Raw genomic sequence first — 22,235 nt, forward strand, 5'->3', positions numbered from 1 at the left:
CATGCCGCCCATGAGGTTATGTTACAATAAACACACAGAATAGTTTTTTCAGTGTACATGCCCACCCTTTGGTGTGTTGTCGGCATGTGTCTACTTTCCAGAAAACAATGGAGATCTTTTTGCAAGGTCTGCCACGAGTCTCAGTATACCTGGATGATGTTTTGATAACTAAATCATCAGAAGCTGAGCACCTAGCTTAGAGTTGGTGCTAAAGAAATATCAAGAGGCTGGCGAAAGCCTCAAGAAGGAAATATGTATTTTTCAAGCCTATCTGGGGCATCGCGTAGATGCTGAAGGAGTACACCCATCAAAGATAAGGTCAGAGGAATAAAGGAGGCACTGGCCCCCCAGAAACACATCTGAGCTCATGTCATTCTTAGGAATGATCAATTACAATGGGTGTTTGCCACCAAATATGTTGTTGTTATTTGTCCCTTTGCTACTAAATAAGCACCAGCGTTGGGTTTGGATGATGCCCCAGAGAGAAGCTTTTAACAGATAAAGTTACATTCATCGAGTTATTGGTGCCTTTCGACTCAGCAAAGGAATTGGTATTAACTTGTGATGCCTCTGCATATGGTGTCGGTTCAGTATTGTCCTATAAGATGGACAACGGATTTGTAACACCTATAGAGTATGGCTCAAAAACCCTCTCTGAGGCCGAAGAAGGCTACTCTCAGATTCAAAAAGAAGGCTTGTCATTAGTATGTTGGGTAAAGAAGTTCCACCAGTATGGATATAGGATGCAGTTTCCCACTGTTACAGACCTCAATCCATTCTTAGGTCTTTTTAAAGAAGACAAGGCTATTCTGCCAATCATTTTGGCAAAAATTCAGCGTTGGCCGTTAATTCTATTCACCTACGAACATATTTCAAGCACCAGCCTGGAACACATATCGCGAACTGCAGATTGTACCTTAGTCACCTGCCTTTACAGAGATTGTTTGCTCCTCCCCCCAGTACTGCAGGTAATTGTTGTGGTGTTTATTCTTTGGACACGTTGGCACAGCAAATCAAGTATTGGACCAGCAGGAATCCATTATTGTCCAAAGTGAGGCACAGGATACTAAGAGGTTGGGCCAGTGAGTCAATCTCTGAAGAGATAAAATCATACTCTATACGAAAGGGTGAACTGAGTTGCAAAGATGGCATCAATACCTGGGGAGCGACAGTAGTTCATCTCTTGTACCAGGCAGGGTGTTGCCTCCTAGCTAACCTGCACAGTGGCCATCCGGGTATATCTAAGATGAAGATGCTTGCCAGGAGTGACATGTAATAGCCTGGCATCGAATGCCGACATTGAGAGTCCGGTAAAACACTGTGAATAGTGCCAAATGCAACAAGGGTTTGGTTGCCACAGCCCCATTGCACCCTTGGGAATGACTGGGCCGAACATGAGTACGGGTTCAAGTTGATTATGTGGAGCCAGTCTCAGACACAGTTTTTCTCCTTGTCAATGCCCATTCAAAGTGGAACGAAGTATTTGAAACACATTCCACAATGTTGCAAGCCACAATTGAGGAATTGCATCAGTGTTTTTTGATCTATGGGATACCTGAAGTCGGATAATGGAACAGCCTTCACAAGTGCTGAATTTTAAATTTCACTTCCTGAATGGTATCAAGCATATCCTTTTAAAAAATAAATTTAGAGTACCCAATCCATGTTTTCCAATTAAGGGGCAATTTAGCGTGGCCAATCCACCCAGCTTGCACATTTTTTGGGTTGTGGGGGCAAAACCTACATAAACACAGGAGAGAATGTGCAAGCTCCACACAGCCAGTGACCCAGAGCCAGGATCAAACCTGGGACCTTGGCGCCGTGAGGCAGCAGTGCTATCCACTGTGCCACTGTGCTGCTCTTGTATCAAGTATATCCTGACTGTGCCTTAATACCCAGCATCCAACAGACTGGTTGAACGAGCTGTCCAAACTTTCAAGGCGGACCTTAAGAAGCAGTCAGGGGCAACCTTGGAGACCAGAATCTCATGATTCCTTCTGGGCTGTAGAACTCTGTACAATGGGGGTGCCACCAGAAGAATTGTTGATAGGTCTCCATCTTAGGACCAGACTGAGCCCGGTGTTGCTAAATTTGCCAAGGAGCGTAGAGGCCAGTCAATGTAGCCAGAAGAGAAATCATGATTCAGGCAAATCAACAAGGTCATTTTCAGTGGAGGAAGCCGTGTATATCAGAAATTTTGGAAGCGGCTCAAGTTGGGTCCCAGAAGTTGTTTCACAAAAACAAGATCATTGACTTATGAAGCAGATGCACAAGGAAGAATCATCCGGAAGCATGTAGACCATTCATGAGATGAGAGTTGTTCCAGCAGCTAGTGGAATCCAGCCTTGGGTGATGCCTGTGGGGAGTCTGCACGTTCTCCCATGTCTGAGTGGGTTTCCTCCGTGTACTCTGGTTTCCTCCCACAGTCCAAAGATGTCAAGGTTAGGTGGATTGGCCATGCTAAATTGCCCCTTAGTGAACAAAGGGTTAGGTGGGGTTACTGGGATCTGAGGATAGAGTGGAGGTGTGGGCTTAAGGCATGCCCCTTCCAAGGGCTGGGGAAGACTTGATGGGCTGAATAGCCTCCTTCTGCACTTAAATTCTATGATTGTATGATTCTGCTGCCACCTAAAGTCATGTCACCAGCAGGAAGCATTGCTGTCTAGGCAAGCAGAGAAGTACCAAGCCAGTCTGCAGCAGGTGAGCCTGTCATCCCATGGTAAACGGATGAAGCTGAATCTCCAGTATCTGAGGAGATGCTGGGTATAGTGGTTTCTTCAGAAAGCACCCTAGTGGAAGCACCCCCAACAAAGGAGTTATGCTGCTCCACTAGAAACCGGATACTACCTGAAAGATTCAATTTATGATGCTCTGTTTGTGTTTGACTTTCTAATTGTTGAGGACCAAGTAACTTAACTATTATTGATTTATAAAAGAATCTGGAAAGGGAGGGAGGGAACCTAGAGAGGGTGGCATGGTGGCTCAATTGTGTAGCACTGCTGCCTCATAGCGCGAGGGACCCGGGTTCAATTCTGGCCTTGGGTGACTGACTGTGTGGAGTTTGCACTTTCTCCTCGTCTGCAATGATTTTCCTGCTGTTACTCCAGTTTCCTCCCACAGTTCAAGAATTGGCAGGGAGTTAGGTGGTTGGCCATGCTAAATTGTCCCTGAGTATCCAAAGATGTGTGGGTTAGGAGGATTACAGGGTTGGGCGGAGGAATGAGCCTAGGTAGGGTGCTCATTCAGAGGGCTGGTGCAGACATGATGGGGCTGAATGGCCTCTTTTGCACTGTATGGATTATATGGTTCTATGTTCTGTTTGTCCACTTTATGGGGCGATAATATGCTGAAAGGGTCATGTGAACCAGGTAACCAATCAGGGACCAGGGTGGGGGAATCACCCTAGTAATAGGGGTTTCTGTATCAGTTCGCCCTGGAAGCTGGCGTATTGTAGTTATATGTAAATAAACCGTTGCAGGTTGTTACTTATCTAACTGGGAGCAGGAAAATTACACTGCCACAAATTTGCACTGGGAAATACCATTTTAAATCGTTCAGGAGGATGTCACATTCTGCCCCAAACAGGCAAAGAAACACCTGGGGCAGGGTCAGCCCTAGTGGTAATGAGTGGCTGCAATTCATCTCATCACATGTTTGGACAACAATATGCTTCAGAGTAAAACTGGCTGTGGTTTACAATTAGAAAGGGCCATTCAACAACCGTGGCTTTTACAAGAGCAATCTGAAGACAAAGTCTCTGCCCATCTTTCTCCCAACAGCTTTACTTTGTCATTTTTTGAATCATTTGAATGGGAAAATGAGACTCCAAACCTAATAGAACCTTACCCAGAGTTAACCTTCAGGCTGGGTTTAATGAGTTTTATGACTCTTCGGTAGAGTACATTTCCACTTTAACTAAAGAAGCAGTTCTTGCGTTTTATTTCCTTGATTATTAAGTCTATTTGGATTGTATGCATCCTGTGCCATTTTGTGCTTGCTCCATAACTATAACCATTCACAACTATAATATCTTTCTCTTATGGACCCATGCTATGAAAAAAGGAAAACCTGCTGAGTCTGTGCTCATTTAAGAGGTAACCTTCTGACTCCACATGTTCAGGGGGGAACCTCTTCAATTGGCAACTAATAGCAGAAATTCTGTAGTTACACACCTGAAATTTCAATTTGTGTCACTGGTGGATATTACTCCTCACTGGCAGCACAAAACTACTTTAGTGTTGTGTTTAGGAGAGCTCTCATTCAGCATGTATATCAAATATATTGGTTCGGACACTTGGGATAACTCTCTTACTCTTCTTCAAATATGCCATGGGATATTTTACATTGACCTGAGAGGACAGATTGGGACCTCAGATCATGTCTCGTGACTCATTCATCCCCCTGGAATGAGTAATTCTCCATGTAAACCTTTTCTGAACCCTCACAGTCATTTAGAAAACCCTGCTCTTTGATTCTGTTCCTTTACTTTAAATTTGAAATGTTTAAATAACCTTTAGGTTCGAGTGATATTTCTTCATCCCACAAGGCTTCAAACACTGTCACCTTCTGAGATTTTTATGTTAGGCATTTTGCTAGAGTTTATAATCACTGGTCACTCATGTAATGAACCTTATTTCCCTTACAAGTAAGTATTTGTTTTTATCTGTCCAAAATCCATGTTAATGACGTGTGATCCAGGGACTGGCACAGACTTTTACCGCTTTATTCTAACATCTTGGATTATATTCTGAATTCCTTTATCATTAAAGAGATTATTGAATTTTACTGAGCATCAAAAGTATAATGATGGTAATTGCAACTTGTACTATTTTTCTTGAAATGTCAAAACAGTGAAGATAAATCTCAACATAAAAGATAAAATATTGTGACACTTGAGACAGGAGACCACATTTTCATGGTCCTGTTCAAGACCAAATTGAGGTGGGACCAGAACAAAATGGCCACCAGAAATGGTCAGAATTCCCACCTCCATTCCCAGCCATTTTCATGAGGGCAGGGAGCAGGTCCCAGAAGTTGATGAAGCTTGATTCTATGAAAGGTGGATATAAAAGCATTGTGGGCGCATTAAGCACCTGCCTCAGGTAAGTTTTTTTTTATTGCCATGGGAGTAACTGGACTTAAGCAGTTGTTAGGTTTTACTCCAGCTTCATGGAGTCATTAAGCATTGATTGGAGGTGGACAGAGTTTAGAAGGCAATTGAAATGGTTTGATCTCCTTTACAGTTCATCATTTAATATTTTAGCATAAATTGTATCTGTATTCAGGAACGTGAGTTAAGACACTGCTGTAACTGGCCTTACCAACTACCGCCTTAAATGATTTGTTTGTCAGATTGTTACTTCTGTCATTTGGCAAGCTGTCAAGTAAATGATAAACCTTGTAAGTGTGGAAAAATCTTCAGATGAGTTAAAGAAAAAAGTGCACCTAATGGATAAAATACATTTCACACAATTCAAAGGGTATTATAACCAAGTGTAATTATTTCTTTTCTCTTGTTTTTTGATTTCATCTAGACATCTGTTGAGATAACAGTTCTGAGGTGAGTTTGTTTATTCATGGAGTTTATGGGCTTTGGTTGCAACCAACTGCCTAATAATTTTGCAAGTGATGAACATAATTGGAATGAAGAATCTTTTACCTTACTGATGGCTTTTTTCCTAATTTCTTAGTTGTCGTCCAACTGTATATAGATGTCTTCTGATTGCAGAGTGCACTGGGTCTAGATGTTTTGGCTATGAAGATGGGCATTAACCCTGCCCACTCTGGACTTTGCGCACCACCATGACAGGGCCACTTACAGCCCACTTCAAGCCTGAATGTCTGCCTCAAGATAGAAGTGGGATCACAATCTCCCCTGATTTTGCAGTTGTAATAATGGTGAAAACTGTCGGTTGTGAACTAATAATAACTTTTGGATTCTGCATCTGCACAGTTAAACATAGAAATCCAGAAGTTCCCCAGTTGAAGTCTCCACAGTTATGAATTAGAATTCACTTGAATTGATATGAACTTCTACTTTTATGTCATTGATCTCACTGGAAATCCCCTTGAAAATATTGCATTGTTGAATGAGATGAAACTGGGTTTTGAACAGTATACTATGTTCATAACTATTGCTGAACAACTTCTCCAGGCCTGAAAAAAATCAATTTTATATTTGTAGAATGTCAAATTTCTCCATTATGACAAAATACCCATAGATTTTAAAAGAGCAAAAATGCACATTTTAACAAGTTTGTTCATTAAATTCAGTGTTCCACCATAATCCTGTGTCCATACCCGAATCAATCTTTTTATTGTCTGTAAAGTAAGAAAAATATGAATAATAATCAGTGCTTTGTCTTCCTAGCTTGCTGTCTGTGTGAGTCTTCAATGTGATTGGTTTGCTTAATCTGTTTGATAACATCACTGCTGCTGAATACTGGATATCTCTTTGAGCTGATGCCAGAATTAAATTTATGAGGGGGATTTACCGACCACCCCGTCATGTGTTTTTCAGCAGGGGAGGTGGCCCACCAGCGGGATCTACCGGTCCCGCTGTTGTCCAATGCATTCCCCATTGACAGCACCCCTCGTCGCTGGGAAACCTGTGTGCCAGTGTGGGACCAGAATTTCTCAGCCGATAATTCCCATCCTTTATCAGGAATGGTTAAATCCATGCACGGATATTTGTAGGGAGCATTATTGAGGTCAAAGGCAAGCTCCGTAATTTCAGTACAGACCTTGAATGTATCATTTGCAATTCTTTAAAGATGCACTGAAATAAAAGACAACAGACAAATTATGTCTCATAATTCCAAAAGTTTTGTTTTTAAATTTAGAGTACTCAATTATATTTGTTCAATTAAGGGGCAATTTAGCGTAGTCAATCCACTTACCCTACACATCTCTGGGTCGTGGGCTGAAACCCATGCAAGCACGGCAGTATGTGAAAACTCCACACAGACAGTGACCCAGGACCAGGGTCAAAACTGGGTTCTAATCACTGTGAGGCAGCAATGTTAACCGTAATTCCAGAAGGTTATCCATCATTTGCAATTTGCTAATTATATTTGACAGACAATTGGATCTGCCAAGTACTGTAAAAACAACATCTAACATATTTTCTATATGCACACACCCAAAGTAGATCACAAAATTGAACAAATGTTTTCGCTTCATTGATTCATTGGGTAGGTTGTGGCGTAGGGGAATTGTCACTGGACCAGAGACCTAGAGTAATGCTTTGAGGACCCAAGTTCAAATCTCACCACTGCAGATGGTGAAATTTGAATTTAGTAAAAATCTGGAATTAAAAATGTCTAATGATAACCATGAAACATGTCGATTGTTGGAAAAACCCATCTGGTTCACTAACGTTCTGTAGAGAAATCTGCCATCCTGTCTGGTCTAAATGTGACTCCAGACCCACAGTAATATGGTTGACTCGTAACTGCCCCATAAGGGACCATTAGAGTATGGACATAAATGCTAATGATACCAATTAATTGTGGGTTTCACCCCCATAACTCAGAGATGTGCAGACATTTCAATACATCTCTCTGCTTTATCCTAATGTTCATCAATTAACCACACTGCAATGTATATCTTATACAACATAAAGAAACAGTAAAGGACCTATTTTTGTCTGTGTTAGATTTATCGGACACTTTCAAGCTTGTCATATTTTGGTGTGTAGCAATTGGTTACCATTCATGTCTGACCAAAAAAAACCCAGAAGAATGTTCTGGTATGAGTGATGTGTATATTTACTGTCCATTTATAAACACTGAACAGGCTAAACTACTTGGAAGTTGAATAACCATTTTCTGGATGCTTGTTGCCAGTGGCCGAGGCTCCCCATATGGGGGGCACATTTGCAAAATCAGCCTCTCCACAAAGCAAGCCTCAACCAAATGAAGAACTGGCAAGTTTAGCTGCCCAGTGAGACTGCTGAATTTCCTGATTAGACATGCACTGTAGGCAATGATTAGAGAGCTATGTTACATTGATGTTGCTCCATCAGAAAAACCTTAGGAAATACTTATGGAGTTAAACTACTTGGCAATGATGATGTGACATGGACCTCTACGGGTAAGAATAAAGTTATTGTGACAGAATATTAATACTGTGCATGAGTCCGGATTGTGGAAAAGTACAAAATCCCACCAAAACTCCGAGCACATATTTAGCTAATGGCAATTTATTGTGTTGATATCTGTAGAGTTCTTTCAATTTGTATTTCCTCTAAATTATGTTTTTAATATTGTTACCATTTCTCCTAGTGCATGTTTTGTGGAAAATAGTCTGAACTAGCACACAAGGAGTTCCTGTGACTTTGCAGCAAGATATCCCATTGATTTGTGGGCAAGATAGTTATATTTATTTTTTCCATAAATCCTCCACTGAATATACATTACACTTGCAAAACTTGTACAAAGTTGGAGGGGGAGGAAAACTTCAGATACAAAGCAGATTAAATGGTCTCAAATTCAATCCTCACTCTGTGAATGATTGTCAAGTGCATGAGATATGTCATCCAGTAATTCACTGATCTGTTAATGCATTTCTCTATGTTGTGAAGGAGAGGCTGTACTCAAAGTGTTATTTACAGAGATTGAGTGGCCTGCTGGCTGTCTCCAGCATTTTCTACTTTTGTTTCAGATTTCCAACATAGTTCCGTAGTTTCCTTTTTGCCAACTATTATCCTATTTGTTGTTTCTGTCTGATGAATTGATCTAATTACCTACCAATCTGTGACTCTCCACTGACACTGAGAAATAATTTGAAAAATAAATGAAATATTATGTTGACTTTTGAAGAAACTCACCCAGAGTCAATTTATAGTTCAGTTGCTCAAATTATAAAATCCAATAAGGTCAATCTCAGTTGTTAAACTATGGAGTTAGAACATGTTTTTAAGTGTTGTTAAGCTAATGTTATTATACAAACTGCCTCTTTAAATTTATTATGGTCACAGTGCCCAGTGTAACCCTATGCTAGATGTGTTCAAATGTTGGACTTTGATTGTTCCCAAAGTGATGATTCTGTGAACTTTAGGTTTATTGATTTGACACTTTTCACCTTAACCATGTGAGCAAGGTCAAACTTCATTATAGATACATTTAAAGGTAACAGGAGGACCTAGAGCAAATATGGGTCTTCAGCAAAAAGAAAGGCAACTCCTTTCAAGCCCTGTGGCTTGAGATGTACAATGCAATGATTACACTCCTTGTTATTAAATGCATTCTTAGAAATGTCACAATGTAACCATAAATAACCAGGAAAAATGAATAGAAGTTGGAAAGATAACTCCCAGTAGGAATGCGAAATTTGCATGTTTTCAAATGCCAACAGAAATGACCTCACTGGAATTCACGTTACTCAGAAATAAAGAAACCAACAAACGCAAAGAAGAACAGACAAAAATTTCAAAAGTGAAATTAACATCAATCATAGGTTACAATAGTCAATGTTTATATTTTAGTATCAATCCGGATTTAAAATTTTTTTTACACAGAAGCTTCTTTGATTTGGACTGATAACAAGTGACTTGCCGCAATGGGAGATTAGTGATCAAATAAAATTTCTTAAAGAAGAAAACAAAATCCCCTCAAGGGTAGAAAGGTTGTAACAATGACGGAACTGTATTCCTTGAACATGAGCTACTTTATAAACCCTGCATGATGCTTTTTTCCAAAAGGTTAAAATAACAATCCTGTAAGAGTTTTAAAATGGTGAGAAAGTACACCTACGTGCATGTTCTAAAGTTTAATTAAAATCAGGGTGTGCGCAATATAACAGTCATTTGCACTAACTTGAAAAACAAACTTCCAAGGGATTCATAGGTCCTGAACTTTAACTCTACATTTTAACTATTTGAGGTTAATAAACCAATAATACATTTGATAATACACCCTCTTATCCATCATATGGCATGAAAATGAAATTTTAAGTGATGGCTTTTGTAAAGTTGAACACTGCGATGTACAGTCTTTTATCCAACTGACACTTTTTATAATTCATATTGTATTCTTTATAATTCATATCATTTTGGTAGCGCAGCCCCTTTAAGGGTGATCCCTCACAGTCCAATGACTGGCTCGGGGCCTATCAAGCATGAGAGCATGAGTCCTGACCAATGGGGAAAAAGCATGGGGGCTGGGAGCAGGGAGCAGGGGCCCAGGCAGTGTGGACCCGGGAGTCGTAGAGTGTAGACCTGTTTGAGAGACCTCTGTGTTTGAGTATAGTTAACCTTTCCATTGTTCTGAATAAACACTTTTGGTTACACAAGAAGACGCTGCAGTATTTATTGCCTCAAGCCAGAACAATCATCAAATCTTCAGAAAGATCAAGTGAAACACAGCAACCATAGTCAATTAGTAGTGAGTGATGAGCTGGATTTAAAAAAAAATACACAACCAGATCTGTGAAATTGTCCTCAGTGGGTGAGAGATTTAGCTGATGTAAGGATGCACTGGGGTGCTGAAGTGAAAGGAATGTGTACGTGTCCACTGAACAAATTTCAAAACCAGTTTGTAAGAGATCTGCCCAGAACTACCAAAGTAGGCTTTTCTTTACTTTTTTCAGATGACCTTCTCAACCTCTTAAAATGGGATCCCCAATTTAAAAATGACAATCATGTTTTACACCTCTCCAAAATCGGCGATCCAGCTTTGAAAATTCAGAGAATAAACGTAGTGGGCTTGATTGAGTGTTGGGGCTATGCTTCTAACTCTTCAATCCATTTTAACCTCTCCTGCCTCTCATTATGGAGTGAGGGAGCTAATGTTGAGGTCACTGAGTTACTTTGGAGGAAAAATTATTTTGTTTCAATATAGCAGCTGCAACGGGAGTGATGTGGGTTGGGGGGGGGGGGGGGAGGGGCTGCGATCGTTGGAACCTGTATGGACAGGTTACGGTGGGCCTGAGAGATGTGAATGGTGGGGGATGGGGCCGATACTGGGTGAGGTGTTTTCGCGTGGAAGTGGTTGTGGGGTTTCTGGGAAGGGGAGGGGTAGGGGACTAATGGTGACTAGGGGTAGGGTCCCACCTGCTGGGCATGGCCATGAGTAGTGGTTGTGGTGGATAGGATGGGTGGAGGGGGAGGGGAGGGGGTTGAGAGACCCCCGGTCAGGGTGGTGACATGGAACAGGCGACAGTTGGGGGGACTGGTGAAGCGAGCGAGAGTTTCCCCGCATTTGAAGAGCTTGAAAACAGACGTGGTGCTGGTGCAAGAAACCCACCTGAGGATGAAAGACCAGGTGAGATTTAAGAAGGGCTGGATGAGTCAGGTGTTCCACTTGCGCTTAGAAAATCTGGGGCAGTGGTGTGGCGATTCTGGTGAGTAAGAGGTGAGGTTTCCGATCAAGAAGGTGGTGGCTGATCAGGGGGGCTGGTATGTAATAGGGGGTGCATTGGATGGGAGGTTTGTGGTGCTGTTTAGCGTATAAGCCCTGAATTAGATTTATGAAAAAGGTGGGAGGGGTGAACCCGTGGAGGTTTTTGCACCCAAGTATTCGTTCTTTTCGCCAGGACACAATGTGTACTCGAGGATTGATTTTTTTCATGATGGGATAGGTGCTGTTAGCTGGGGTGAGGAATCCAGAGTATTCTGTGATCGCTATTTTGGACCATGCTCCACACTCGGTGGATGTGGTCATGGAGAAAGGATCAGCTTAGAGGTCAGCGTGGTGGTTTGATGTGAGACTGTTGGTGGACCCAAATTTTTGTATCAAAAAGGGGTAGGTGATTGAAGATTATGTGGGATTTAATAGGAGTGGGGAGATTTCACCTAGCGTTTGATAGAGGAGATTTTGGAGATAGAAGGTATGCAGCGGACCTGATGCCTGGTCTTCTGGTGCGAACAAAGAAGCTACAGACAAGGTTTGATGTTCTGTCCGTGGGAAAGGCAGTTCGGCAGCTGAGGCGTGTGAGGGGAGTTGTGTATGAGTATGGGCAGAAGGCCAGCCGTTTGTTGATGTGCCAGCTCTGCCAGCAGGCAGTGGCAAGAGAGAATGTTCAGGTCAGGGGTGGGACGGGGCAGCTGGTGGTGGCACCAGAGCAGGTGAACAAGGTTTTTGAAGTGTTTTACAGGGGTTTGTATCAACCAGAGCCACTGGAGAATGCATCAGATAGGAGGGACTTTTTGGGGCGATTGAAGTGTCCCGAAGTAGGAGAGAAGGAGAGGACAGGATTGGAGGACCCAGTGGAGGTGGAGGAAGAACAGATGGTGATAGGGATAATGCAGATGGGTAAAGCACCAAGGCTAGATCATGTTCTGGTGGAATGTTACAAAATGTTTAAAGATAAGCTGGCGCCGCTGTTGGTGGCAATGTTTGAGGATGAGATAGTCAGGGGGGACTTGCCAGAGGCAATGGGTCAGGCATCCATTTCATTGCTGCTTAAAAAGAACAAGGATCCGGTGGTGTGTGGGTCATACGGGCCCATATCTCTGTTTGAAAGTGGATGCCAAGATATTGATGAAGGTGCTGGCGCTTAAGTTGGAGGTGTGCCTTTTGAAGGTGATTAGAGAATATCAGACAGAGTTCATAAAGGCCAGACAGTTGCCATCAAATGTGTGGCGGCTATAGAATGTGGTGTTTTGCCATCAGAAGGAAGGGAGCTGGAGGTGGTGGTTGCATTAGATGCGGAAAAAGGCGTTTGCTCAGGTGGAGTGGAGCTATTTGTTTGCAGTGTTGGAGAGGTTTGGGATTGGGCCTAAGTTTGTGACATGGATAGAATTGTTGTACAGGGATCCCATGGTGTGTGTGCGAACAAATGAAATTAATTCAGGGTACTTTCCGTTGCAAAGGAGAACGAGGCAGGAATGCGCTGCCTTCTGTTTGCGCTGGCGATAGAGCCCTGACCATAGTGTTGAAGAGTTCAGATAAATGGAAGGTGATACAGTAGTCCCCCGTTATACCGCGCTCCGCAATACCGCGGTTCGCGATATACCGCGGGGGGGCTTATGGACCCCAACTGTCAGTTGTGTCAATTTCAGCGGCCGGCTCACTTTGATCCGGAGAGGGAAGCTGCTCTCTCACTGAAACAATCAGCCAGCCACTGAAATTGACACTGCCGGCTGCTCTCTCCCTCCAATCAGAAACATTAAAACTTAAAAGTTGGATTGGAGGGAGAGAGCAGCCGGCAGTGTCAATTTTAGCGGCCGGCTGATTGTTTCAGTGAGAGAGCAGCTTCCCTCTCCGGATCAAAGTGAGCCGGCCGCTGAAATTGACACTGCCGGCTGCTCTCTCCCTCCAATCCAACTTTTAAGTTTTAATGTTTCTGATTGGAGGGAGAGAGCAGCGGGCAGTGTCAATTTCAGCGGCCGGCTCACTTTGATCCGGAGAGGGAAGCTGCTCTCTCACTGAAGCAATCAGCCGGCCGCTGAAACTGACACTGCCGGCTGCTCTCTCCCTCCAATCAGTACCCCAGCAGCCACAGCCTGTACCCCAGCAGCCACGGCCTGTACCTCAGCAGCCACAGTACCCCAGCAGGCACGGCCTGCACCCCAGCAGCCACGGCCTGCACCCCAGCAGCCACAGTACCCCAGCAGCCACAGCCTGAAGCCCAGCAGCCACGGCCTGTACCCCAGGAGCCACAGCCTGTACCCCAGCAGCCACAGCCTGAACCCCAACTACAGAGGGGAGGGGCGATGTGAGACCATGCTGGTCTTGCAGAGGCCCGTATGACATCCTCCTGTGTTCTCTGCTCTCTCCCTCCAATCAGCCGGCAGTGTCAATTTCAGCAGCCGGCTCACTTTGATCCGGAGAGGGAAGCTGCTCTCTCACTGAAACAATCAGCCGGCCGCTGAAATTAACACTGCCGGCTGCTCTCTCCCTCCAATCAGAAACATTAAAACTTAAAAGTTGGATTGGAGGGAGAGAGCAGCCGGCAGTGTCAATTTCAGCGGCCGCTGATTGTTTCAGTGAGAGAGCAGCTTCCCTCTCCGGATCAAAGTGAGCCGGCCGCTGAAATTGACACTGTTTTAATTAGATCCACGATGGGGGTTTTATATTTATTTAAAAATCTATGCTAGCGCTTCCCATTGTGAGTCTACGGGGGTCTGACCTCTCCCCCCGCCCCCCGTAGACTCTCAATGGGAAGCACTAGCATAGATTTTTAAATACATTTAAAACCCCCATCGTGGATATCCGCGGCTCGGTTGCAACGCGGGTGGCTGTCTTGGACCCCAACACCCGCGTTATAAAGGGGGACTACTGTCGTGAGGGATGGGGGGGGGGGGGGGGGGGGGGGAGGGAGGGAGCATAGGGTGTCCCTGTACGCTGATCTGTTATATATTTCGGAGCCAAACTATTTTGTGGGGGATATAATGGGACTGCTGAGGAGGTTTGGATCGTTTTCGGGCTGCAAGCTGAACTTGGGTAAAAGTGAGTGTTTTGTGCAGTCTTCTCCAGGGGCAGAGTTGGAGTGTGGGTTGGGGGTGGGGTGTTTCCATTTCAGGAGGCAACAACCCACTGCAGGTATTTGGGAGTGCAGGTGGCCCGGGAATGGGTGCGGTTTGTAAGTTCAACTTTATGAATCTGGTAGGTAGGGTTAAGGCAGATCTACTGAGGTGGGATAATCTTCCCCTGTCGTTAACAGGTCGGATTTAGGCGGTGAAGATGAATATTTTGCCACGGTTTTTATTTTTATTTCAGTGCTTGCAGGTCTTTTTGCCTCAATCAATTTTTAAGGGTGTGGATCGGTTGGTTTCATCGTTTGTCTGGGCAGGTAAGGTGGTTAGGATTAGGAAGATGGTAGTTCAGAGGGGGTGGCAGTCATGGGAGTTGGGCCTTCTGAAATTGTACTATTACTGGGTGGTGAATGCAGAGATGGTGTGGGGCTGGAGTTGGGAGATGGGGGTTTTGTGAGTGAGGATAACGCAAGTACCTGTAGGGGTTGGGGTTACGGGTGCTGGCAATGGCGCCGTTCTCGTTTGTCCCAGGTATGTATTCGGGGAGTCCTGTGGTGGTTGCCATACGTAGACAATTTCCGCAGCACTTTAGGTTAGGGGCGGGGTCGAGGTTGATGCCGATTTGAGGGAACCATGGGTTTGAGCCGGGAAGGATGGCTGTGAGTTTCGGGTAAGGGAGGAAAGAGGGGTGAAGGAGATGTTCTAATGTTTTGTAAATGTTAAAATGTTAACCTCAATAAAATACTTTTTAAAAAAATAGCAGCTGCATGGCACTTTGAATAGGTAGCACTCCTTCAGGATGACATTGGAAATCAGTCCAGGTTTGATATTTAATTGACAACCACAATCTCTTCCAAGAGTTGTTGTTTTTGCTTCACTGGAGTCTCCTCCCATCTTTTCTCATCACAGTATGTCATTGTAACTCTCTATTTCCTTCTCACTCATAAACTTGTGTTGCTTTCCCCAAAATCCATCTATACTATTCACTTCAACCTTTCCCTGTTGTAGCAGGTTCCACATTCTCACCACTCAAGGGGAAGGAAGTTTCTTCTGAAAACCCTATTGGACCTATTGGTGACTATTTTATATTGATGGCCACTCTTCCCCGGAATAGTGAAATTATTCTCTCTGTATCTACTGCATGAAAAACTGTCAGAATTTTAAAGACCTCTATAGGCCAGCCCTCAACTTTATTGTTTTTCAGGAAGAAATAGACCTCGGCTGACAATCCCTTCTTGATAGGTACGCATGCCTTTCTGGCATCGTCCTTGTACGTCTTCTGGACAACCTCTTCAGTAGTTCTGTATCCTTTTTGTATTGATCAGAATTGCACAGGGTACACTAAGTTTGGTTTAACCAAGGTGCAATGCAGGTTTAGCATAACTTCCCTACTTTTGAATTCTATCCCTTTAGAAATATAGCCGAGTGTTTTGTTTTCCGTGACCTTACTAACCTATGACCAATTTTTGGTGATGGGACATATTTGCCCCTCGATCCTTTTATTCTTTTACCCAACCTACACCTTCCAAGTGATAAGTGACCTCCAAATAAAAGTATTACTTCAAATTTATCTCCATGTTTATTCAGCATTTATTTGCACATTCTATAGATTTGTTAATGTCCTCCTGTAATTTGTTGTGGTCCTCCTCTGTATTGACTGCACCCCCCCCCCCCCCCCGCACCCCCCCCCCCCCCCCTCCCCACCCCCGCCCAAATTGATGTCTTCGGCAAATTTAAACATTGTGTGCGGGATTCTTCATCGGCCAATGGCAGAATCGGGAAAGGCAATTGGGTAGAGAATCAGCTCCGACGGCGAAATCGTGGCAGGAACAGCAAATCGCAGTTCTCCCTGGCTTTGACAGCGGCGTCAATGCGTTTCAGAACGCACGTACTGTAAACACCCTTGGTATAAGATTAGCGGAACTGACCTAGTATTCTCCGAGGCCTCTGTGATTCTCTGCCTCCAATGGGCTGAATTCCCGATGGCGAAGTTCACTTGTGCTTTTAAAAATCGTGAAACAGGAGCCGTGGCTGATGAAGAAGAGAGAAGGGGTACAGAAAGTGTCCAACGTCGCTGACAGTTGTGCCGCTGGCCGGGGGGGGGGGCTTTTGCCAGGGCCGGGGGTGGGGGGAGGAGCGGGTGGTGGTCAGGAGATAGGCTGTGGGGTCGGGGTGGACGGGCGTGGAATACCATTGCCACAGCCTGCTAGGCAGCCATGCAGCTGCGCACACCGCTGACTGCTGGGACCTCAGAGCCGTGAGGCGGTTGTGCTAACCACTAGGCCACCGTGCTGCCCCGACTGCCAACTGTGACCTTAGGGCCATGGGTCATGTGGGAGTCCCTTCAGGCCACCCCACTAGGTGCCCACTGGCCCCAGCCTACCCATCAGCGTGATTCTTGTTGGCTGGGATGTGTGTGTGTGGGGAGTGAAATTCATATATGGCGTTGCAGCTTGTCAGCCTCCTGAGCGTCAATCGCGAATCCGGCGAATCCGGCACTGTTTCTCCTTGGAATCAATGGTGTTCCACGTGGCGCGTGCCAGCCCCTTGACAGTTGCTGAACCGGTCCAGTTTTGCTGTCGTGGAAGTACACAAATCCTGCGCCGGCGTCAATACTTGGGACTGAATTCTCCGGAAAAATTTCTAAGTGTGGTAATGAGCAGGAAGTGCCGCGAGCTTCCTGGCGCTCAGCGCAGCGAGGCCAACAACCCGATTCAACTCAAATTGATCCACTTAACAAGGCCTCACGGGCTTCTTGTCGCAAATGCCGGCTCGCAGCTGATTCACCGGAACCACGCTCGCCAGCCATCCGCTAACAAGGTCGAACACCACTTAAGCTGCACTTGCTCAGCCAACCCCAGCCAGCTCGCAACAATAGCGCCGAGAAGACCGGCCCCAAGATTCGGGGATACTGACCTGGGGATGCTCCTAGTCGCGGTGGAGGCCAGCAGAGATGTCATTGCCTTCTGTAGGTTCTACAGCAGAGATGTCCTGTTCCCCCAGTGCTGCCTGGGATGAGGTGGCAGCAGCTGTCATATCTGAGAGTGTGACCAGGGGGATTGTCCTTTGGCCTTCATGCTGTAAGGAGGTCTACGGCCTACACTGGGCAGCATGAGTGAGTAGACACCAACGCGCACCCCCCACCCCTCCCCCAAAGGAGCATCCACTACCAATTTCCCATGTGCCCCCCAGCCTTTCCTCCACCCCTTCCCCCTCTAAACTCCCCAACCTCTCCTTCAGACATGCCCCCCCCCCCCACCACAGTGAACCACGCGTGTGGCTAATGATGCCCTCTCTGTGTCTCCTCAGGAAAAGCTCGCCCACAACCGTCGGGAGAGGGTCTGGACTGGCAGAGGGGTGCCAGACCTAAGATTCCTCACTTCCTTCGAGGAGCAGGCTCTGGAGGTGACCGATGTGGCCGAAGACAGGTCGGTCAACCATGTGGAGGCTGGCAGAAGCCACAGAGGTGAGGGACCACCGGGATCCACCCAGAGGATCTGTCAAACATGAGTAGTGATTGCCTTACTGACTGATCCATCCTTCCCACTGACCACATGTCCATTCTCCTGCAGGTCTTCCAGTCAACGGCACCGGCCCATCCTAGGCGACCCCCTCTCCTGCCTCCCAGGAGATCACCTCGGAGGAGAGTTCTGAGGATGCAACTGATAGTGTGGTCACAGCTGTCAGCCCCACCATCCACCATCGCAGATACACACACCTCGGTGGGAAATGTTAGTGGACAAGGTTCTGGGGCACAATCTGCTGATGATGCACGTCAATTGGAGGCTAGAACCCAAAGGCGAGACAGCAGTCGGGGCCAGATGCCTCAGCAGTCAGTGGGGGTTATGGGTAGTCGTTGGAGCAGGTGTGCAGGGTCAAGTGTTGACCCTGGAATGGGTAAATGATCCAGTGGTTGGCGTGGTAGTGCCGCGTGCGGTTGCCCACCCACAGCACCTCCCCCCATACTCTCCCATGGCGGCCCGCACCCCCAGATGAGAGTCCCCGAGTCCCAGCCGACGGCCCCCCCCCCCCCCTCACCGAGCACTGTAGTGGCAATCCCAGTGCCCCCAAGCTCATTGTCTGTGAGCAAAGATGGACTCTCACCTCCTTGGATCCCCACAGAATCTCTTCCGTCAGGTTTATGTTTTTCAAAAGGAGTACTAATCGGTGCCATCATTAGCACTTGCTGGCGAGGCCGCTGAATGACAGGAGGCCGTTGGAAATGGGGTGGTTCTCATTAATTGTATGGAAATGGGGCTTAAGTGGTGATAATTGGTTTATCGCCATGCTACGGCAAGATCCGTTTCGCCTACATGAGCGGGCCGATTGTATCGCAAACTGTTTGGCGCCTGGCGTGGTTCTCGTTTTTGGTCTCTCCCGCTATTCACCGGCCTCATTTCGCTTGAGCGAGAGTGCAACGAGGCCAGAGATTCGCGACCTTAGTGTCAGGATTGGAGAATCCTGCCGTGTATTTTTGATTCCTTTGAGGCCCACACTGGGACTTGATGGCCATGGAGGTTATGTTCACGACATGGTCAAACAGGTTGATTATCAACCTGCAAATCTTTCCAATATGCCTATGGCAGGTGGTAAGAGCTAGAGAATCTCCTGATTAGCCAGAACCTACAGAAGGCAATGGCAAGCCACGACAGCATCTTTACCAGAGTAATCATGGATGAACAAATAGCGGTCCATGATTCACAACCTCGTTTTTGAGGTATGGTACCCAACGAGAGTAAAAGAGAGAGATTTTTGATTCTAAAATCTAAATCATTAATGTAAAAGGTGAACAACAGTTGTCCCAGCACTAAATCTGTATGGAACATCACTACCCACCTTCCCACAATTAACTCCCACTCTGCTTTCTAAATCTGAAGCCAGCTAGCAACGTATTCTGTCACTTGTACCCTGACTCTGAATTCTTTGTTCTTGTTCATTCAGCGATTATGGGGCATCTTACGAAGTACTTTTGAAATCCATGCTGACTATTAGTTATTCACAATTTAAATTAGCAATTGGGACTTAGGAATCTAAAATACAATTTTTAAATTTGCAGACGACACCAAATTAGGAGGGGGAGTGGTTAATGATGAGGCAGACTGCAACAAATTACAGTAGGACATTAGTAAACCTGTAGAATGGATAAGTAATTGGCAAATGAAGTTTCCCACAGGTAAATGAGGTAGTACATTAAGGTTGTAAAAGTAGGGTGGTCACTTTGAAATTATGAATTTGGGTGGGGTTAAGGAACTAGGAGTATAATCAATATGTCGATCATTAAATATTGTAACAAAGATGAGTGAGGATCTATTGAAAAGAATACAAACCAAGCCCTGGGCTTGGGAATTTGAGGGATAGAATTGAAAAGTATGGAAGTTATGCAAAACTTGTATCAAACCTTTCTTTGAACACACTCAGGGTGCTGGGTCATCGTATTATAAAAAAGGATATAGAGCCACCAGAGAATGCAGAGAAGGTTTGCACAGATAATGCCAAGACGTATGGGCATATATATGTCAGAAAAGGATGGACAGGTCAGGTGACTCTTCTCTTGAAAAAGGAAATGCTCAGATGACTTAATGGGGGTCTTGAAAATATTAATAGTGTAGGCACAGAGAGAATGTTCCTTCTTGTGGCAAAGCACATAATTATAACCTATCAGTAAAAGATAATCATCAAAAAGATCCAATACAGAATTCAGAAGAAACTTATTGACTCGGTACCACAGGGAGTGGTTGAGCTGAATAGTATAGATGTATTTAAGAGGAAGAATGACAAGTATTTGAGGGAAAAGCAAATTGTGGGATATGAAGGTAGATTTCAATGGGGAAAGATGGGAAGAGCATAAATGAGGAAAGATTGGAGCATAAACACCCGCATGAACATGTTATTAGACAGCACTTATTCAGGGCTAACTGATTCACTGATGTTCAGTTTGGGTTCCGCTATGGCCACTCAGCTTCAGATTTCAATACAGCCCTGGTCCAAACATGAATGAAAGAGCTGAACCCAGATGTGAGATGAGAGTGGCTACACCTGATGTCAGGCAGCATTTGACTGAGTGTGGCATCAAGGAGCCCTAGCAAAATTGGAGTCAGTGGGAATCATACCTAACATAATGGAAGATGGTTGTAGTTTTTGGAGGTCAATCATCTCAGCTCCAGCACATCACTGCAGGAGTTCCTCAGGGTAGTACCCTAGGCACAAGCATCCTTTGTTTCTTCATCAATGATGTGCTGTCTGAAAATAAGTTCAGAAATGGGGAAGTTCACTGCTAACTGCACAGTGTTCAGCACCATTTGTGACTCCTCAGATAGTGACACAGTCTCTATCTGCATGCAGTAAAAACCTGGACAACATTTAGGCTTGAGATAATAAGTTTCATGTAACATTCACAACAAACAAATGCCAAGCAAAGACCATTGTTATATTACTCTTTGATAATATCTGGTTACTCTTTGCTTTATATATCCAGAATAGGGCAGCACGGTGGCCTAGTGGTTAGTACAACCGCCTCACGGCGCTGAGGTCCCAGGTTCGATCCCGGCTCTGGGTCACTGTCCGTGTGGAGTTTGCACATTCTCCCCGTGTCTGCGTGGGTTTCGCCCCCACAACCCAAAAATGTGCAGAGTAGGTGGATTGGCCACGCTAAATTGCCCCTTAATTGGAAAAAATAATTGGGTAATCTAAATTTAAAAAAAAAATATCCAGAATAGTCTGATGGTATGATTCTAAAGAAACCACCAATCTACAACTTAAAGCAAAACATATTTAATGAATAATGAATTGATGAATGTTGAGTTTGCAAACTCTACAGAATATAACTAGTAATCAAGTAATCTAGAATATAGTATTAACTAATTTAAACTACATGTGCTAACCATGCTGTGATCTATCTCTCTAACACTCTGCTGTCTCGTCAGTCCTGGTTGGAAAAGACCCAAGATCCTTTGAGTTCTCATATTTATAGTGGAATCTAGTGTTGCCATCTCGTGGTTGTGTTACACTAAGATGTAATCATCAATGCTTTACATGTCTCTATATATACATATCACTACAGCCATCTCCAATAAGAGAGAATCTAATCCTCTCTTCTTGGCATTCAGTGGCATTACCATCTCTGAAACCTTCACCATCCACATCCTGGGAATTACCATTGATCAGAAACTTAATTGGACCAGCGCTTTAAAAACGGTGGCTGCATGAGCAGATTAGGGGCTGGAGATTCTGTGGCAAGTAACTCACCTGCTGACTCCTCAAAACCTGTCCACCATCCATAAGGCACAAGTCAGGAGTGTGATAGGATACCCTCCATCTGCCTGCTTGAATGCAGCTCCAACAACACTAAAGAAGCTCAAAACCATCCAGGACAAAGCAACCCACTTGATCAGCAACCCATCCACTCGCTACTTTAAACATTCACTCTCTTCACCACTGGTGCATAGTGACAGCAGTGTATACCTTCCACAGGATGAAATTCAACAACTTGCCAAGCGTTCTTCACCAGAACCTTCCAAACCTGTGACGGGTGCATGGGAACACCATAATCACTGTGACTTGGAATGCTATTGCCATTCCTTCACTGTCGCTCGATTAAAATCTTGGAACTCCCTTCCTAACAGTACAGTGAGTGTGCCTATTCAACGTGGACTGCAGCAGTTCAAGAAGGCAGCTCCCCCCACCTTCGCAAGGGCAATTAGGGATGGGCCCTACAAGTGCTGGGAATGACCCCCCTAATCCCACCCAGGATGAACTGTTTTCTTTTGGCGGGATCACGCCTATAGTTTACAATGATTCAGTCAAATGTGCATAGAGC

The 22,235-nt window shown here is 44.9% G+C and overlaps 1 long non-coding RNA gene across 1 annotated transcript in view; it reads right to left on the bottom strand.

The window, feature by feature from the left end:
• Positions 1-6,181: 6,181 nt before the first annotated feature.
• LOC119966833 overlaps positions 6,182-22,235 on the bottom strand; it is a 38,461-nt gene continuing 22,407 nt past the window's right edge. Inside the window, exon 3 of the long non-coding RNA XR_005460849.1 lies at positions 6,182-6,321. This is a non-coding gene — a long non-coding RNA (uncharacterized LOC119966833). The remainder of the gene's footprint in view (positions 6,322-22,235) is intronic.

The sequence above is a fragment of the Scyliorhinus canicula genome, chromosome 6 (genome assembly GCF_902713615.1).
Source record: "Scyliorhinus canicula chromosome 6, sScyCan1.1, whole genome shotgun sequence".
Lineage (NCBI taxonomy): Eukaryota > Metazoa > Chordata > Chondrichthyes > Carcharhiniformes > Scyliorhinidae > Scyliorhinus > Scyliorhinus canicula.